The sequence below is a fragment of the Prunus persica genome, chromosome G7, assembly GCF_000346465.2.
Source record: "Prunus persica cultivar Lovell chromosome G7, Prunus_persica_NCBIv2, whole genome shotgun sequence".
In the NCBI taxonomy this organism is placed as follows: Eukaryota; Viridiplantae; Streptophyta; class Magnoliopsida; order Rosales; family Rosaceae; genus Prunus; species Prunus persica.
This window is the reverse complement of record NC_034015.1, coordinates 13390054-13397265: the sequence shown is the minus strand read 5'-3', so window position 1 is coordinate 13397265 and position 7212 is coordinate 13390054. Positions and strand designations below refer to the sequence as shown.

The 7212-nt window shown below is 37.6% G+C and overlaps 1 pseudogene across 1 annotated transcript; it reads left to right on the top strand.

Annotated features, from left to right (window-relative positions):
- On the top strand, positions 4236 to 7212 carry LOC109950395 (annotated as a pseudogene). Its single transcript, XR_002272610.1, has 6 exons — positions 4236 to 4334; positions 4445 to 4504; positions 4609 to 4715; positions 5497 to 6035; positions 6390 to 6569; positions 6712 to 7212. The product of XR_002272610.1 is annotated as an uncharacterized LOC109950395 (transcript).

The window sequence follows — 7212 nt, the reverse complement described above, 5'->3', positions numbered from 1 at the left end:
TTATGTCGGCGGTGTTCTATATAAACCGTCGTGGTTATTTCAATTCTTGTCATTAAGTAGATCTACCGACGTAGGATAAGAAAATCAAAGAAAAAAATTGTTAACAAAAATTCTTATTAAGACGACCGTTAAAATTAAAGGTACGACGTATAAAATGAATAAATACGACGTTAAATTTTATTGTACGATTTAAAGATAACATCGTAGAACTATACGAGAATGACGTCGATATATTTATATTTTCCGTCGTTGTAAATTAATTTAATACGGCGATACTTTGTATTTTAAAGCCGTGGATTTGTTTGTAATTATACGGCGTCTTATACGAAAACCTCGTCGTGTTATTTTATGAGTACAAACGGCAGTTTTTATTGAAATCGTCGTCTTTACTTTCTACGTCGGTCGATTCATAACTTCTGCCGTTCTTTGTTGGCATTGATTTTACACTGCGAAAATCTGTTTCAAATAGACGTCGGTTGTTTAATTATGTACGTCGTTGTTTTTGAACAGCCATTTGAATCTCCATTTTTTAGTTGTCTAAGGTTGTATTACACGACGGTGTTTTTAGAACCGTCGTCTTTTTATAAACCACGACGGTTTTCACTTAGACCGTCGTTGTTTTCTGGTCGTCTTTTTCACTTTTTGTAGTAGGGTCCTATTATTTAGCTTAGTTGCTTCGTTATTTTGCTATTTAAGTTGTATTCAGTATTCAAGTTAATTAAAGAAGAGAAGTTTAAATTCCACAAATGCGTTCTTAATTCTTCACTTGTTTCCTTATTTTCAACATGTCATGCTTACATTTCAACAGTTGATAGGTACTATAAGAAATGAAGTACACTTTCAAACTCAGAAAGAATAGAAAGAACTTCAAATTCAAAGATTGATGATGCTTTAACAATAACTTGGAGAGATCCTTGAACTCCTTTGATGTGAAACTGAGACCTGCATTGCATCTCTCTGAATCACATTCAAACATTGAAATTTCCTTGTATATCTCCACTTTCGGGCGGGGAGAAGTGACAACACTAGTATTAGTAGCAGTATAAACAGTCATTTTATTCATAACCAAATCGAACTTCAACAAATACTAAGTCGCATACATCTCATCACGTTTTCCTTGGAACCCCTTCACGGAGATTATCCTTATAATGTGTGAAGACAAACAAGTAGGCACAAACACCGGTGGATGGAAGGGGTTGTTTTCTCAATTCAACATACGATTAAGGTCTAGGATAAGATATTCTAGATTAGGTGATCGGTATAGATATTTTATGAGCAATGTTCCGTATCAGGAACGAATTATTAGAATGGGCTAATAGCTGGAAATCATTAGAATGAGAGGTATGGAAAAAATTTAAATTTTCATTCTCCAATATCGCTTGTATAAATAAAATAATTGAAGAAATAACTCTAGCTCAATGGGTGAAAGTGGTATTTTAAACCTAAAATTATATGAAAAAATTGTATATTTAAAGCGTATAGCCGAGTGGCTATACTCTTTAAATATATTTGAAGCGAAAACGAAGCTTGCACTCGCAGAGGACGGAGCTTGCACTCGCAAAGACTGGTTTCAATCTCTATGTGATACTGTGGACGGTGGTAAAGACTTCTATTTGCTTGGTTTTGATTTTGAGAGCTATTTAGAAGCTCAGGTAATTATTTCTGTTTACTAGGCAGTCCCAACCCAAATCATACATATGCATTTTGAGTTTGGTGTTGTATAACTTACTATGGTGCGTGGGATTTGAATCTGTATGACTACAGGCTGCTGCTGATAAAGCATTTGCGGATCCAAATAAGTGGAGATTTAGCAGCTACAGAACAATCCGAGACTACGCGGAGAAGACTTAGGGAATTGAACCACGCAGATTCCCTTATGATGGCTAGCTCACCCTCAGCCTCAGCCTCACCCTCATCCACACCCCAGTAGCAACATTTTATAGATTTGAATGGAAGGTATGGAAAGAATTTAAATTCTCATCTTGTATAAATAAAATAATTGAAGAAATAACTATAGCCCAATGGGCTAAAGTGGTATTTTAGCCCTAAACCCTAAAATTATATGACAAAATTGTATATTTAAAGGTATAGCCGCACGGCTGTACTCTATAAATACATTCAAATATTTTAATCGTATAGCCGTTCGGCTATACTATTTAAATATTAATATATTCGAATATTTTAAGAGTATAGCCGATTCGAAACGAACACGAAGCTTGCACCTCGCAGAGGACGGCTGGCAGTCACAGCCATTTCACCTCTCTATCAACTCAAGCTTCGATTTCTAAGCTTCGTCCTCCAGGCTCGGCACCGAAAAAAGACCCAACCCACCTAGGAGGCCCGCCCATCCGCCTAGCTCCCGCCTTGGCCGATTTTCCGAATGCTGCGATTGATTGAAAGTCTGAAACTCGAAATTGAAAAAATTTGGCTGCAAACTTGAGCTTGAGATTGAGATTGGAAAGCCGAAGCAGTGAAGCTCAAGTCAGTTCAATAGAAGAAGAGATCATGAGACTCTTAATTCATCTAATTTCATTCCTCTCCCTGTTTCCCGCCTTATTCTCCTCTCTCGTCTCTCTCCCAAATGACATGTTCACCTTACCACACCAACGACAATGATGACAATTCCTCCCGTCTGCCAACTCCGCCTTATTCTCTTCTCCCTTCGCATTGACGACATGGCGTAGAAGAAAAAAATACAAAATTTGCTGACTTGGTGTCTGTCTTCAGTGGAAGGAAATGATGAAGCTATCCTATCATGGAGTTTCTATGGTCTTGCCAATAACTAGGTTCAGTTTTTAGGCCCCAATCTCAAATTCTGACTATTTATTTCTGGTTTGGTTAAGCAATAGATTGATTGGTTTGGTTCTTCTTGCTTGAAACTTGATATATCTTTATGCATTCAATATTCATCCATGGATGGTTCTTCTTGGTTGGACTGCTTTTCATTCTTTGGATATTGCATTTCTGTTATAGATATTGACATTTGCTGAGAGAAAAAAAAAATGAAAGATTTGTCTCCTCCTCCTCTTGCATAGGAACACAAAACCAACCCACCAAAGAACAGGAATTTTTTTTTTGAAATATTACACCACCTCAAGTGAAAAATCTAATTCATTTAAGCTTTTATATTAGTTCTTGTATCAACATCTGTGTTTCTGTGGTGTGAACTCCACCTCAACTCCAAAGAAAACAAATATAAAAAAAATTAGAGGGTGCATTTGCTAACGCATGAGTTGGGAATCTCTTAATTATATTTAACTTTTCAAACTGACTTAAAAAGCACCAGATTAACACACCAACATGAAATATAGTTTATCGAGCCTCCATTAGTGTAAAAGGACTGTGACTTCATCAGCTGAAAATGCTTTAAAAGAAGGATCGACTTCTAGTTCTTTGAGATCCCTTTCACTATAAAAAACAACAGGTTTTTGAGGTTGAGACAATGATCCTTCACCACTCAGCATTACAACTGCAGCTGTTATGCTCGGCCTATCTGCCGGGTTACGCCGCACACTTGAACGACCTACATGATGAAGATAGAGGAGCCCCCGAGCAATTCCCTTAATAATGTCAAAGCTCTTGGGCAAATCTAGCATCATGCTTTTTCTTGCAATTTCTAGTCTTGTGATTTTTATGTTTCCACTTGTAGGATGAAAGGGAAGTTTTTTTAAGGATCAAAAGAAACAAAGCTTCAGAAACTGGTTGATGCTTTGTGTACCACCGTTCCCTGGATCCTGAATCATTAATAATTTTGTTTGAGAACGACCACATTCACAAGCAGAAGACTGCTGAGGAGGTAAGACTTCATCAAAACCACTGTATATAATGTTACTTATAAAAATAAGTTTATTGTTGCTTAAAGATTTGTTACCTTATTATAGATGATGCCTCTAAACTTATATATTTCTCTTTCTCATGATCAACTCCTTGTTACTTCATGACCTTGTGCTGCATCAAATGGAAGATAGATAGTGATGAAATCAATGTCTTTCTGCTCTTGGATAGAGGTTCACTGGAAGCTTGTTTTAGCTACAATGATATTACCCAATCTGGCAGCTTGTTTTAGCTACAATGAACTTATATTTATTACTTTCCTCTGATAGCTAGTCATTCAGGTTTGCTTTTCTGTTTTTCCTTTTTTCCTCGACTCATTTTTCGCTGTCTTTATTAGGGTGCTCTGCAGCTCATACTCACCCATCTCTGAAAAATAGCTGATGTCATGAGAGTGCTTGTTGATGAAGAGCATTTGGGTTGGAATAAAGCGTGGGACATTGCTTGCAACTGCCTTGCGAGCATATGCAGCAGATCCTGACCTTCAACAAGAATGGATGATGGTACTCACTAGGCTTGATATCTGCTTAGGAACCAAAAATATATTAAGCTTTTGGCTTCTTTTGTATTATAATTATTATTAAAATCTGTTGTATATATGCTCATGTTGTAGGTTAAGAAGGTTAACAAAATGAGGCTCGCTGAGTACATTGAAGCAACGAGTGGTGTGAAGGTTTGGTCACAAGTTCTTAGAACTTCTATCATGTTCATCTTTTCTCTTTTGTCTTGAAGGTATGTCTAATAGATTACACTGAAATTTATCACTTTCAACTGCAGGTTAGTTTAGATGCAATGTATGATGTGCCGACAAAGCAAATACACGAGTACCAAAAAGGCAGCTGCTTAATATACTTGGCATTATCCATCGATATGACTGTATCGAGGTAAATCTGATTTTATATGGTGAAAAACATTGCATTCCATATTTTATAACTTATTAACAAATAACTACCTTATACCTTCTAAAGGGAGCCATCACCATCCTCCAGCATTGTACATATACTTAGTTCATCTTCTTATCAGGGTAATTTAAGAAGTTGGACAGTAATTTGTTGATTTTTCAATGAGATATGATGTGCAGTTGGAGCTTTCTTCTCATGTTTTTTGTATTTTAGCCCTAAACCCTAAATTAATATGACAAAATTGTATATTTAAAGGGTATAGCCGCTCGGCTATACGCAATCAAATATATTCGAATATTTTAAACGTATAGCCGTTCGGCTATATTATCTAAATACATTCGAATTTTTAAAGGTATAGCCAAACGGCTATACTCTTTAAATATATTCCAAAAGCTTGCACTCGCAGAGGACGGAACTTGCACTTGCAGTCGCTGCTTCGTCCTCTGGGTTCGGCACCGGAAAAAGACCCAACCCGCCTAGGCGCCCGCCCAGCCGCCTAGCTCCGGCCTAGCCACCTAGCAACCGCCTAGCGACCGCCTAGCCGCCTAGCAACCGCCTAGCTACCGCCTAGCCGCCTAGCGACCGCCTAGCCGCCCAGCGCCCTCCTAGCTACCGCCTAGCCGCCCAGCGCCCGCCTAGCTACCGCCTAGCCGCCCAGCGCCCGCCTAGCTACCGCCTAGCAGCCGCCTAGCGCCCGTCTAGCGACCGCCTAGCCGCCTAGCGCCCGCCTAGGCCGAGTTTTCAAACACTGCGATTGACTGAAATACTTGAAGTTGGATGATGTTTTCATAGAAGATGAGGGGTTTTTCAAATGGATCTCATGTTCATGTAAATGCATCAAGGAGTTACATCTTGAAGATATTTTTGGAATAAATCAGATCACCATTGAAAGCTCCTCTTTGAAATCTTTTAGTTTTGTGCTTGATTCCCCTGTGTATATTGACCTTATCCTTAGCATCTCAGCTGAAAAATCGTTTAGTTTTGTGCATCACACTGATTCCGATCTGTTTCCCTACCTCCTCCTTAGCATCTCAGGTGAAAAACTTGAAGACGTACTTATTGACTGAGAATTTGGATCCACTTTCGAGAATTTCTTAAATATTTTTGCTCCAAATCTTAAATATTTGAAATGGTCGGGGAATGTAGTGCTTCGAAAAAAATTGGGGGAATTTATGTGTTTAGAAAAAGCTCAGGTGTTTTTTAAAGCCTCAAGCGGATGACGTTAAAATCTTGTCTGAGGTTCTGCGCAGTATAACTATAAACAGGGTTGAAGCTCTTGTTCTAAACAAAGAGACCACCATGGTAACTAGACACTATTCTTCCAGATATTTTTTTTTCATATTGGTATTGTTTAGATTATATTCTTTCTGAGCATGGCAATAAGGGTAAGTTAATTTAATGTCAGAAAACTTATGGCAATAAGATTCGGTTAATATTTTTTTCGTTATCACACTAGCTAGAATGAAGTTTCATGTTTCTGTTTCTTGTTTGGTTTAGAATTGTCAACGTGCAACTTTGTAATAGTACTTTTACAGATTGAGTAATTCAAAAACCATGATATGGGCTCCTACTTAATTGTCTTAAGTGTTGCATTTAGTTTTTTTCTTAATTAGTTCTCGTCTTTCGGATCGCTGATGTTGTCTTTATAACTTGTAGGCTTTGTTAAATGGAGTTTTCGTACCAGGGCTACTGAAGAATGTTTGTTATTTGTCTGTTCATATTGGAAGCTTTCTTGATATCCTAGTCCCAGAAATGGTCTCTATGTTTGGAGGAACGTGTAATTTGAGAACTTTGGAAATAAAGTCTGACCCACAGTTCCTTGACCTTAAAACTGATGTAAGTTAAAGTGTTGCGTATTTCTTTCTTCCTCTCTTTCATGGTATGTAGTTTTCCTGCCTTTATGTTTGGTAAATTACTACTACTTTTTGTTCGGAAGTTTCAATTGATTTTGCTTGTTGATTGCTACCTTTTCCTGCAGTGTTCTGGTTATAATATGGGATATTGGAGATTGCAAAACCTTGCGTTTATTCCTCATCTTAAGGAGGTAACCATAGAGCTGTCGAATGGGTCTAACGGAATCGAGTTAGCAGCGTATATGCTTGAGTATGCCCAAAACTTGAAGAAAATGGTGATTGTGCATTCGCCCCAGCAATGTAGTGTTATAAGGAAGTTAAATAAAAGCAAGAGGATTTCTAGTGCCACAGTAGTCTTTCAGGAAGATCAACAAAGAGGAAACAAAAAGCAAAGACTAAGATAATGTAGCTTTACAAGGGCATCTCTCCTCCTGCATTGAGCTCAACAACAGCAATTTTTAGGCATTTTGTGTTGCAATGTTGAAATATATGTATTTGACATGTAATGTAGGCACCAAACTCTGTTTTGGTCTGTTCTAGTTTAGGCAATTTTATCTTGAAACATTACAATATGACTAGAACTTGATTGACTTCCCAAATTTCAAAAAATTGAAGTAATTAATCTT